The 13,553-nt window shown below is 41.0% G+C and overlaps 1 long non-coding RNA gene across 1 annotated transcript; it reads right to left on the bottom strand.

Moving 5' to 3' along the window:
- Nucleotides 1–1,044: 1,044 nt before the first annotated feature.
- Nucleotides 1,045–12,339, bottom strand: LOC124405328. The gene is made up of 3 exons (XR_006929095.1): nucleotides 12,329–12,339; nucleotides 11,590–11,594; nucleotides 1,045–1,444 (listed from the first exon to the last, which is right to left on the bottom strand). It is a non-coding gene; the product is annotated as an uncharacterized LOC124405328 (long non-coding RNA).
- Between the last annotated feature and the right edge of the window lie 1,214 nt (nucleotides 12,340–13,553).

Below are 13,553 nucleotides of genomic sequence, written 5' to 3'. Positions count from 1 at the left end.
GCCCTGCCGGTTTTGCTTGTATGATTTTTGTCCGTTGGCAAGTTCCGCATTTGCGTACGTGGTTGACTATGTCGCGGTACATGCCGGGCCAGTAGTATTCTTTTGCTACGCGTTGGTATGTCTTTTCTATCCCTAAATGTCCTGCTTGCGGTGTATTGTGGTTTTCGTGTAATATTTGTGTGATATTGTTTTTTTGGTATTACTAATTTCCATGGGTTTGTGTCGGGTAAAAGGTTTGAGTGTAGTGGATCTGGTCTATGGAAATATAGGTTGTTGTCGCGGATTTGCCATGCTTCGTTTTTTTCTGGTCGTGTTTGTACTTGTGCTTTTTTGTATGTGTACCATTTGTCTGTGTCGTCTGTTATTGCGTGTGTGGTTTCTTCGTGTTCGTGTAGTCGTGATAGTGCGTCGGGTACGTGGTGCATAGCTCCTTTTCTATGTTCCGGCTCGAAGTCGTATTCTAAAAGCTCTAGTGCCCATCTCGCTAGTCGTCCGGTCGGGTTTTTCAGTTCCCTGAGCCATTTTAGCGCTGCGTGGTCTGTGATGACCCGGAATTTGTACCCTTCTACGTACGGTCTAAATTTTTTGATGGCCCATACGACGGCTAAGCATTCCCTCTCCGTTGTCGAGTATTTGCGCTCCGCCTCGCTTAACGCTCGGCTGGCGTATGCGATGACGTGTTCTTCGTCATCGAGGGTTTGCGTTAGCACGGCGCCGAGGCCTGTACCGCTTGCGTCTGTTTGTAGTGTGAATGTTTGTGTGTAATCTGGACATGTGAGTGTGGGTGGCGTGCTGAGTTTATGTTTGATTGTGTCTAATGCGTGTTGTTGTTCTTTTCCCCATTCCCATTTCTGTTCTTTTTTCAGTAATCAGGTTAGTGGCTCGATTATTTCCTCGAAGTTTGGGATGAAGCGTCTGTACCACGAGACCATGCCTATGATTCTCCGTACCTGTTTGATTGTTTTTGGTTGTGGGTAGTCTGTTATTGGTTGTGTTTTGTCTGGGTCTACGTGTAGGCCGTGTTTGTCTATGATGTATCCCAGGTATTTAACTTGTGAGCACCCGAATTCACACTTTCCTGGGTTTATTGTTAATCCTGCTTCCGTTATTCTGTCTAGTATGTGTGCGAGTCTGTGTATGTGTTCCTCGTATGTTTGTGTGACTATAATGATGTCGTCTAGGTATGCGAATGCATATGGTTCCGCGTCCGCACCTATTAGTTTATCGAGTAGTCTTTGGAATGTCGCGGGTGCGCCTGATAGGCCGTATGGCATTTGTTTAAATTGGAATAACCCTTTTCCCGGTACTGTGAAGGCTGTTATGTGTTTGCTGTTCTCGTCTAATGGTATTTGGAAGTATGCTTGGCTCAAGTCTATTTTTGAGATGTATTTTGCTTGTCGTAATTTGTCTAGTATTGCTGTCATGTATGGTAACGGGTATGCATCTTTCCGGGATACTAAGTTCACTTTTCTGAAGTCTAGGCAGAATCTGTATGTATTATTCGGTTTTTTTTTATCATAACTATTGGACTTGACCATTCGCTGTTCGAGGGCTCTATTACGTCCTCTCTCAGCATTTTTTCTACCTCCTCGTAAATTGCTTCCCGTATTTTCGGTGATACCATGTAATATCGTTGTTTTATTGGTGCGTGTCCTTGTGTGTCTATTTTGTGTTTGATTAAGTGAGTGAGGCCTAGTTGTCCCGGCGGTGTGATGATTTTCTCGTGTATTATTGATTGTAGTTGTGTGTTATGTTTGTGTGAGCTCCTGTATGCCGGCGCATGCTTGTGTTTCTGGTGGTTGTGTGTGACTTTGCGTTCAGTGTGTTTGTGTGTACAGGTTCGGGTCCGGTAGGAAGTCTGGTGTAGGTAATAGTGCTTTTCTTGTTTTATGTTTTCCTTCCGGTTTTCCCTGCGTGTGGATTTGTGTTGGGTGCGGTTGTGTGTATAAATTTGGATTCGGCGGGAAATTCGGTGTGGGTAATAATGCTTTTCTTGTTTTATTTTTTTCTTCCGGTTTTCCCAGCGTGTGGATTTGTGTTGAGTTTGTTCGCGATCTCCGTGCGGTTAGTATTTTTCTTGGTTCTGTTTATGTCTTTTTTATTTTTGCTTCCGCCTGTTGTAATTTTTCCGCGGCTTTCGCTTGTTTTGTGTGTGTTTGTGATGCTTGGTCGTGGGTGATTGGTTGTGGGGTGTGTGTTTGTGTTGCCTGTTCTCGTGTGGTTGTTTCGATTGGTGTTGGTTATTTCTGTGGGTTGTGTGTGATGTTGTATTTTAATTCTGGTTGCTCCGCTATTGACCATGTATTTTTTTCGTAATTAATTATCATGCCGAACTCTGTTAACGCGTCTACGCCGAGAATGCATGGTTCTGCGAGCGTCGTTACGGTGCCGAAATGTATGAGTTTTGTGACCTTGCCGATTCGCAATGGCAGCATTGTAGCTCCGCTTATAGGTGTTTTGGAGCCGTTCGCTGTGCTCAGTGTTCTGTTCGGTGTGTCGTATATGTCTATTTGTGCTTTGTGTATTAGTTTGATGGCTTCCGCGCCTGCATATGAGTGAGATGAGCCTGTTTCTATCAACGCGTTGAATTCGAAGCCTATCATATCCACTCGCACGTGAAATCTTGGGTCATGTGTGTTATTGTGTAATGTGTATGTTGCGTAATCGGGTGTGTTGGTGTTGTTGTTTCCGGGAGCTACCTCCACCCTGTTTAGGTGTTCCCTTATTCGTTTCCCTGGTTTTGAGTGTGGGGGCATTCTCGTCTGAAATGTCCTGTTTGGTTGCAGTTAAATCATCTGCTTATTACTGTGTTTGTATTTGTCTGTGGTTGAATGTGTTGGTACGGTGGTCTGTACTGTGTTTGGCGGTTCGTTGGCAGGTTGTAGGTTAACGCTGGTGGTATGTTTGGTGTGGGTAATAATGCTGCTCGTGTTTGTATGCGTGTTGCTATCCATGGTGTGAATGTGTTTGTGTTTTGGTATGCTGCTGTGTAGTTTTGTTGGCGGGAGCTTGGTGTTTGCGATCTAATCGTTTGTTGTCTGGTGTTTTCCCATTCTACGTTTGATTCCCACATTTTCGCCGCGTTTTCTAGTTGGTCGAAGTTTGCGAAGTCGTATGGTTTTATATACGTTTTGTATTCTATTCTCATGTTTCGGTATGCTATGTCCAGTTGCTTGTGTATTGGGTATGGGGGTATGAGTTGCGTAAATAGTGTTCTTATTGCGATGAGATATGGTGTGATTTTTTGGAATTGTCCCTGCATGTAATTTCTTATTTTGTGTTCTAGTCTGTCTCTGTATTGTGAGTCCTGAAATGTGTATAGTAGGTCGATCTCGAATTGCGCACGTGTTTGCCATTTTCCGCGGTTTAAGCGGTACCAGTTTTTCGAATCTCCGTCTAAGATCGGGGTTAAATTGTCTATTAGTTGTCTGTCCGTAATTCTCTTAGGTTTTCTATGAATTCGTATGCGTTTTCGTTTGTTCGCCCTGCGTATGATATTTTCCACGCTTGTATGGTTCGCATTGGTATTATTGACTGTTGTGTGTTATTCATGCTCGTGTTGTATGTGTTTATTGGTTGGTTATGTGTGTGGTGTGTTGTTTGTGTGTCATATCGTCGCGGTTCGTCAAAGTCTATCAGGTTACGAATTCCTGCTAGGTTGAGGTTGTTTGTGCCCATAAATGTATCCGCGCCTATTGTTGGGTGTGTTAGTCTGTTTTGTGGCTGGATGGTTCTGTTGCTGGGTTCGTGTAGTGGTGAGATTCTTAGTGCCTGTGTGAGGTCTATTGGTTCGATTCGTCTCGGTTGTATCTGTGCGCTGTGCAGTGATTCGCTAATCGGTTCATTTATAGGTGCATCTAATAGGCTTAACTCGTGGTTCATTATGTTTCCGTCGTCTCGAAATGGTTCGTGAACTTGCATACGCTGATAATATGGGTATTGTGTATGCGTCATCTCGCCTGTGTTGTGGGTTTCGCGCGCGTCGCCGTATACCGTATTGTTTTGGTTCCGCGCCCGGGTGTGTGTGCCTGTGTCGTCGAGTGCCGAGCCGTGCGGCATGCTGTGTCTTCTATTTGACATTATTTTGTTTTGATTCTGTGTGTTAGTGTATATGTGTGATTTTAACCGTTCCTTTTCAAATATCTCGAATATTCTCGTCGTGCTTCTAATTTGTTAGACTGATTAATTTGTGTATTGTGTCGTTTCTCGTCTCGATTTTTGGGACTTAATGTGGGTGATTTACGTTGGGCGCCAATTTGTGACGAGGGGTGAACCTCGCACTTATTTGGGGAGAGAGGAGGGAGACGAGAGACGGGGCAGAGTAAGTTCACGCCGAAATTATGAAATGCGAAAGTCGGACGTATATTTGGGGTTTTGTGTCGTCGTGCGTTACTTACTAAACAACAATGGGGTGGGTCCTGCGTGGCGGCTGGTCACGCCCCAGCCGATTAGCGTTTTCTTGAGCCTGATTCCTTAAAACTAATGATTAAGTACAAATGATCGTGTGAGTGAGAGGAGGTGTGTGTGTGGGGGTAGGTGTGGGTGTGGGGGGTGTGAGAGAGTGTGGGGAGAGCTGGTGAGGATGCAGTGGTGCGATGTGGTGACTAGCGGAGGAGATGCGTAGCGTGGTGGTTGCCCGAGGTAGTAAATGTGAAGCAGCTGACCTTTTCCGTAGAGAATGCTTGGGGTCGCGTGGGCTTCCTTCTTTGGCTGAGGTTGTCACAAGAGTGACTTCTCCGGCCGGCCCGGCGCGTCTTCGGGTGCGCCCGGGCCGGTTCGGCATTGTTCGGCCCCGCTCCGCGGGTTTGGGGCTTATTGTGACGTGCAGGCGGGGTGCAACGTCACAAGTTACATCGATCTGATCTAACGAAACCAGTGATCAAGTTTTATTTGATCATGCGCATGCATTTCCTTTGCCGGTAATGGAATAAAGAGGCACTTACGCAAAAAAAGAAAAAAACAGAATGGTTTAAGGAAGCAGGCGCATTTGGTCTGAATAAAGCCACATCAATAAAATATTACTTTGACATGAATATCGTCTGATAATTTTTCTCCTTTCCCGAAGACAGAGTAGCTAATTTTTTAACAGCACAACGCGGTGAGCCATTTCACGTAAATTTAATGAGAGTGAAGAATTAACCAATAACAAGAAAAAAAATTGTGTGGCGGATCAAGTATCGGAGAACACGTGTTGTACTATATCACAGTGATTCTGCCATTGCTTCTGTAGTAAAGATTTGACTCGTATTTAGATAATTTTAACCCAGATTAAATTATCAAGTCTCGTGCTGTACATGACCAAGGCATTACTTACGATGTATTGAAGGATACGGCATGCCTCCAAATTGACCACAAGTAGGATAAAACCCTTTTATAGAATCGTTGAACGATACGACATGTGCATTCGCCATTGAATTGCCTAGCTTTTCATTCAAAAGTATCGCCATACCCTTGGGGGCGCACTCAAGTGTCGGTCCGCTGAACTATATTTCCTGGCCGCGAATTGGCGCAACAAATGACAGTCTATAGTGGGGAAGTTAGCCCTCCATATTATTCCTCCGTGGTTCTCATAGCCTAGTCACAATATTGCGTGAAAACAGTCTCACGATGGCTCATTTTACTCCTTATTTTTCGCAGAATGGCGGAAGGTACCTCAGCTATGCGCTTTTTGGTCCCTGAAATGCAGGAGATGTGGGAATAGTAACACGTGTCAAAAAACCACCAATTTTTTGACGATTCTCGGGATATGAGTAACGTTGCTCGATTCCGCTACGAAAGAGCTATGCACCGTCCAAATTTCAACCCTATCCGTTTGTTCGTTTATTAATTATATAAAGAAAAAGAATGAGTTTGCTCGGTCGGTAAAGGTAGGACTGCTACATGACGTTAAGCGGTGGAGTTCATGGTTTGGAGGCTTGAATCATTCCGAGCGTTCAAACGATAGACTCCATGCTTTCGGACCACAAAGTCCATGCGGCTAAAGCATGGATTTCCTTCTTCTAACCCGTGAATAGAGCCTTGCTTTTAAACGATGAATTCACCGGTTAAACTCGTGAAATTCATGCTTTAAAAGCATGTAAAAATTACAAGGTCCAAAAGCATGTAAGGTTCATCGTTTCAGAGCTTGATTTTTTTCTCCGTGTAAGAAAAGACCTACGTTGCGATAGGCCGGTAATATATGAGTACGTTGTTGCTTAGTACGCAGACTAGGAGGATTGTTTAAATGATGGAGGCCAATTTATACTAATAATAAAAAGGGATAGGTGATCATTCAAAATAAATGGTTAAATAGGAATTGATCTGGTAAAAGATGAACTATATTCTTTGAACGATTTAGTTTTGGAAAAATAAGCGAATACAATAAATGATGTAAAGAATCAAACAAGAATTTATAATGCTAACGTCTATGAATTTAGACGATGGTAACGTCGACGAGAGAATTCGATTTCAAATACAGGGAAGCTGTAGAACTAGTCAAATTCAATCGTTTACGTTACTCAGCGATTTTGTGTAATATTAATATTCAATGATATAGTTAGTAGGTACCAAGAACGTCTATCCTGGACGATTATTAATTTTAGCTGGTCGTTTATAATTATTTAATATCTGTAGTATCTCTCTTTTTAGATTTATAAAGTTTGATAAATTAACGGGCCAATTATTGCTGTATTGAATTGGAAGGTAATTTTGATGATTTGGTAAAAATAAGAATTTGGAAAGTGTTGGTGGACACTGCTCGAATTGACTTATATCATCTTTAGATGTTGATGACGACGAGATCGAGTGCCGTCGGATCGTGTCGATCAGTGTCGATGGTAAACTGGAGCAGAGCCTCACCTCAGATCGAAACGAGTATTCGGGATTCAAAGAAGTTATTTAACGAATGTTTATGAGAAACTAATTATTAACGTAATTTGGCGTAAAGTTATTATTATTATTTTTATAGTTGAACACTTAAAAATTGCCTGATTCTTGGGAATCAGGGCAGAGCTTGATTTGATTTTTAAGGAAAGTCGAATATCATAAAAATGTCTTTTAGTGAAAGATTTAGAAAGAGTAAAGAACAGAAAAAAGTTGAAGTTAGGTGATAGTAAGTCTTTTTGCAATTAACAGAATAAACTGAATACTCGATGTTAACGGATTAGCGCAGTACTTTAGGCCGGACACAATTAAGATTTTCCGAACACTACTATTGACCAGAAGGGCTAACACGGGTTGACGACCACGCACCTCGCGGCTTGGCAGACGGAAGAACATGGCTTCTTGGGCCTGTCGATCCAAGAGCCCTCGGTGCAACTAATTTACAACGGTAATTAGCCAATGAGGTACGAAGGCGGCCTCCCGGTGCCAGAAATGGCATGGTCAGCGTTACTCCGGGTCTGACTCGAGTGCTCGGACGGTGTTCCGACGATTCTCAATCTCGGCGTTCACGTAGTTAGAATATTGACAAAAGATATCTTGGTATAATTCTCACGCATTTATCCATACAACTTAATACTCACTCTATTTTAATTTGGTACTTCTATTACAAGTAGTTTAGCCTAATTATTAATGAACAATTATTATTTAAGAAGAGAGAGATTTATAAGTTGAGCTCCTTGATGTTTTAGCTCAGCGTTTCTTCGCTCAGTTCTTGGTACGTGTAATGTGATATGAAATTAAACTTATTACTGGGGAATGTACGTGACTTTTTCTAGGAGGGGTGGAAATATCTGTCGATACGAATATGAGATTCAGCGCATTTATCTCGCTGTTTATCGCTGAAAGAATTTTCAAGCACTGTTGAGTTATATCATTTGGTTACAATATAATTTTGAAAGAAGAATTTTGAAAAAGGTTTGCCGAGGCGATACGTCGGGGCGTAACACTAATACCAATGTTGAATGTGTCAAACATTTGTAACAAATTCTGAAACATTTTCCACTTTATGAAAAGCATAGCAGGTACAAATTATTTGGACAACGTTGACTCAGTTAATTAGAATAATTTTTTTCAATCAGGATTCCAAAAAATTGTATGACTCGCAACCCGATATGTAACGACCTGATCAAAATTTCAAATAGATTCATAAAACTTGTATTCTTCATTCGAGTCAATTTTGCAAAGAATCTCATGACAGTTTTGATTGTTGAAGGCAAATTTGAAGGGAATATGTTGAACGGTTACTTAGCTATCGTGCACACCAGTTGGAAAAAGCTGTTTCGAGAGAAACGCGTTTAGACAGTATTTTTGGGAGTAAATGTTTTTTAATTTTTTTGGGGGGGAATGGATAAAAGATAAATAAATCCACATGTCAAATTTCGCATTAATCCTTTGTATAGTTTCTTCGCCAGAAAACTAGAAAAAAGGGATAAATGTAGCGAAAAAAGAGAAAATCCCCTCTTAAGGACCCTACTGAATTCGTTACTCAATGAATAGCACAACTAATAAAGTTTAGGTTAAAAAAATTTTACATGGTTATAATATAGGGTTAATGAGTAAGATACATCATATTTCAACTTAGAATTCTTACGAATCTACCCTACGAATGGGGTACGTTCATACAGTAGTGGGACTTTCGGACACCATTGGTTGGGTTTATACAAGTAATTAAAAGAGATACCTATCATAGCATAACATTTATTTAATCATTAGAAAAACATACAAATATCAAAAATCACTCAAACTCATAAAATGACTCTCCTTCTAGTCAGGAAAAATATTGAATCTTTTGAAAAGAAATGTTCATTTAATGATTAGAAAAATACAAGTATCACAAGTAACTCAAACTAATAAAATGACTACTTCTTGTCAAGAAAAACATAAAATCTTTTCAAAAAACATAGGTAACAAAGTTTATAAATCATTAATGTTATATGCTTATTCGATTTACTTATCAAGTTAATCAGTCAAAAGGAGATTAATTTAATATCTTTGCCGTCAATCACCTATCGAAGTAAACATTAAGATTATATTTAGAAATTATTGCACATTAACATTAGTCAAATCATCTGAGAAAGTGAACAGTTTGGATGTCTAGGTGTACAAACTGATCGTGGTTCTGGAGCAGGTAGAAGCATTGCTACATCGTTAATGCACACAGTATGCCTGTCTTCAATGTTTGGGAAAACGAATGACCATGAGGATCCTGATTTCTTTCTTATTGTCAGATAAGAGACAACCAACTCGGTATTAGAGTAGTGGCTCGCCTACTGGGGGAATTGTGTCAGCAGCAAAGATGAGGACAAATGGGGCATTCGATACGTCACAAAAAAAAGGAAATGTTAGAACGGATAATTAGGCTAAAAATCAATAATCCGCAGTAACAAATGAAAAGGAAATTTTGTTGGGCGCCAGGTACAATGTACCACGATAATCTGAAAGAGAAGGAAAGTAGAAGGGAAAAGGAAACTCGGTAGCTTAGTATTTGGCGGAGGGGAGTGGCCGGATCGTAAACTTTCAACACACTTTTCTAAAAATTTCCAAAATAAAGGTAACGGAATGATAATTTATTAGTAGAAACGGAATTAGGTCTCAAAACCACCTAATTCGTACACAGCCTTCCACGGACGGTGATGACACACACAGGATAGATTAAAAGACTCGATACAAGAAACGAAAATGATAACGTAAATTAAAATAAACAATCTTCTTCGGTCGGAATATACGAAAGCTTAAAAACTCGTTACAAAATGAAACTAGTAACGTAAAGTAAGATAAACAATCTTTGATAAACGAAATACAAGAAACTTAGCCTTGATACGACACGGAAATAATAAAGTTAACTAACAATAAAATAAACAATCTTCGAGAAACGGGATACAAGAAAACTTAACAAATTAAGATACGGGATAGGCTGAACAGGACAGCTGACGACGGATGGCTCGATACATACAAAGGAATTAAAGTCGAGATACAAACGTCAGCTGTCACGAGACTAGAAATCTTTAAATTACGAAATAAGTGTAACAAGGAGTCTTAAGATTAATTTACAACCGGTAACGAGATTTCCAACGGAAAGAAAACATATTGCGCACGCGTCGGATCTATCTTAAAGGCGATGGTACAGTCGCGTGGCTCGCTTGAAGTAGGGGAGAGGGTACCGTGGCGCAGGCACTCAGGGAGCGCACGGGCATAGCACGGCCTCGATCTACTTCGACGAGTCAATATCTCGAAGGCAGCGCCACGCGGCAGCGTGAAGTTAGCGCGAGGACGATTCAAACGGAGACGCCACAAAGATGGCCGCAACCGACGCTATTGCGTAATAACTTGCAACCGTTGCACAATGACTCGAGATATGAATTTTCGACTCACGGTAATGATACAACGTGATCAGATACAAAAATTAATCAACCAAAAACGATAACTGAAACGATATTCAAAACGATATCCAAAACAACTACCCGAAAACACGAGAAATAGGCCATGACGCCGTCGCCACGTGAACGCGAGAAGAGGGGGCCATGCGGGAGAAAATTACCAAAAATTCGGGAACACAATTAGGGACACAAATTATTAAAGCAGGCTCGTCGAAATGGTCATTCATAAAATGAATAAGCCACACGAAAACCCGAGATACGGAAAACTACGACCCAAACGGTCGCCAAAGACAATAGGCAAGCTAATGTGTCTCGGGGGTTCGAGCGGTAACAAAAGCTCACTTACGTCAGAAATCAGGAATTATTCCCTCATAGAATAACCATAAAGAGCCTGGCAATTAACAATGTCCACAGGCTCACAAACAACACACAACAACAAAAAGAAAAGATAAAATACGGTAACGAAACGAAAATATTAATATAGGAATAAAGAACGATAAAGACAAAACGTAGCAAGGTACGATAACGAAAGCATGTCTGATTTCGATTAGGCGAGATGCAGAAGTAAGTCCGCGCAGCGTCGTCGTTGCAGCGGCGTCGTCCGCCAAACTTCTTAGACGGTACGTTAGTTGGCAGCACCTCCTGGGCATGATTCCTGGCAGGCCTCGCAGCACACGCAGCGTTCGTAGTGCCTAACCCTTTCGGCAGTGCGTGGGCGATACGTTAGGCGGTACTGAGCCGGTAGAGGGCTCTTTGGAGTTCCCGAGGTTGATTCCACATCTGACTCTGGCCATAGACATCCCGCTGAATTAGCCTAACCGATGTAAGGCGTATCGGACCAGGGCGACGAAAGTAGCGTTGGACGGGCATGTCAAGTAGGCGAGCTAGTTTGCTGGTCAATTCTCGGCTCCGTAGAAGATGTTGACGAAGGCGACAGCCTCGTAGCTTTCGGGAACGTGTGCGGGGGAGGCACGGGTACTAGCTGCGAGGCGTTGAGCCACCTGCCAGGGTGGTTTCATCGTCGAAGATGTACCCTCGGTGTCGGGACGTCGGTAGCTGCATTATTCTCCTCTTTTCTCCGCCTTTTGTGCTCAGGATAGCTCGGGATAGGTGGGAGAAAGGAAAGACAAAATCGAGAGAAATTAGTAACAGAACTTAAAACTACATAGGTGACCATATCGATTGCCTGCATTCCTTACTGCCTTTTCATTAAAAACGGGCATATCGGAGGTCACATAACGTGGTCCTAATTGCCGTGTTACAAACTTTTCTCACGTTAAAGATTACAGACCTTTTCTTTTCGAATTTGACTGAAATAAAACGGTTATCTTTAATGTTTTCTGACCGTATGTCAATGGTCGTTGTTGTATCCCGCACGACACTTTAGTGGAGTCAGGGTGCTTAATTGAAGATCAATTGTTGAGTCAAGTTTTTAGAATTGCTTGGAATGTTGGTTGATTTGTTAAACTGGTCAGAGTCCGTAATAGTTCTTTGTTGAATATATTGATAATTAGTCGACTTGATTAAGTTCACATATTTGGTTCGTATTTGAAATCGTTAGGTAGTTGTTATTGGCTTGAGGTCTTGATAGGAACTGTTGGTAGTTTGATGTCTTGATGAGAACTGACTGTTTTGAAAAAAAAGCAGAAGGAATGTGAAAGAGTTCTTAGAAAATGTGGAGGGTGTAGGAATTTACTGATTCCTCAATTTTTCCTATAGGTTAATTATTGTGATTGGTGGAAATCCGGGATTGGTCAAGAATTTGCACTGGAAGTCTTGGTTGTAGGAATGGAAATTTTGTATACCGGGACAATCTCTAGAAACTATACAAGAACTGCGCATGCGCGAGTTTAAATCCGCCGTCCGTGCAGTCTGGCCACCCCGAGACCCTGCTGTTGAACTCTGTTTCTGTCGGCGATGTAGTTCACATGCATTTTTGAGGTTAGAATCTCAAGTCATTGAGATAGTCACTCGGAAAGGCTTGGGAAGCATTTGTTATTGAAAATTGATTGTTCAAAGAACGGTCGGACTTTGATACTGATGCGCTTTTAAAATTCGTACTATTCCATTGAAACAAGAAATCTGTTCAAATGTTGGGTTCTTAAAAGAAACGAAGCAGGTAGATGGGGAGAATTTATTCAATCATTTTCGTTACTTCATACATTAAGAATAACAATGAAATTTTTTGCCGCTGTTCGCTGATATATCCTCTTCCCATTCAATTCGTGAGACGTGCAGAGATCATCGCCACTATTGTTGGTTGGCAAAGAAAGTTGTAGGTCTTACGGCTTCTTTCAATTTCAGATCGAATCCGAAGAGTAAAACTCAAAAACGTTCTGCGACACAAGTTAAAAATCAATATTTTCAAAATGTGCCTCAGTGTCACAATTGACTTTAAGGATAATCATGTCTTAGAGTAATGTTCAGAACATTCATATGAAAATATTGACTTATCGGATTCAACTTTGTACCCCTTGTTCCTTTGAAACAAATGCATATCTAATTTTCAACGGAATTCATGAAAATATTTACTTAAGCCTAAATCCGATACAATATCTTTTTCATAGTGCTCCGAACATCATCCAGTAACATGAATATCCGGAAGGAATCCCTGTGTCGCAGAAACCGTTATAATGTTATTTGTTTTCAACTTGTGCCACTAAATAACTTTTGCATTGCAGATTCCATTTTCAATCTCAGGATGAGATTTTTTTTTTTCGAACAGTGTTAATATGAGATGCAGAATTAATTGTAATAAATAGATATTCACAGACTTTCAGTTTCAGTGAAGGACCATTGTAAGAGTATAAAATTGAATCTGGTTTCAAGGAATCAATAAGTTACCGGATAACTCCCTGATAAAGATTCATCATAAAAAGGTAGCCAGTAAGTAAATCCTACTGCAGACGAAGTGATCATTTGTATCATGTACTAGTAAGTGAGGGCATTCCTTAGACCTTGCTGGGGTTGAACGAGACTCAAGCACGGATGATAGCTGCCACTAGCTATCAGATGATACTGTCAATTGATATTGACTTTAAAGACATTTTCGACTGAAGTTATCCAACAGTTTTAGATTGAGATTGGTTCGGTTTAACTATCAGAATTCATCCCTGGAATGTGATTTAACACTCGAAACACTATTCATCTGAATTGAATACCAAGCGAGTAAGAAATAAAATATCAAAACTGCAGAAAATAAAATTTGAAAAATAATACGGGCCAATAATACTGCTTGGATCACAATGGCGCATG

This window comes from Diprion similis, chromosome 4, assembly GCF_021155765.1.
Source record: "Diprion similis isolate iyDipSimi1 chromosome 4, iyDipSimi1.1, whole genome shotgun sequence".
NCBI classification, from domain to species: domain Eukaryota; kingdom Metazoa; phylum Arthropoda; class Insecta; order Hymenoptera; family Diprionidae; genus Diprion; species Diprion similis.
The sequence above is the reverse complement of the archived record's forward strand: the minus strand, read 5'-3'. Positions and strand labels throughout refer to the sequence as shown.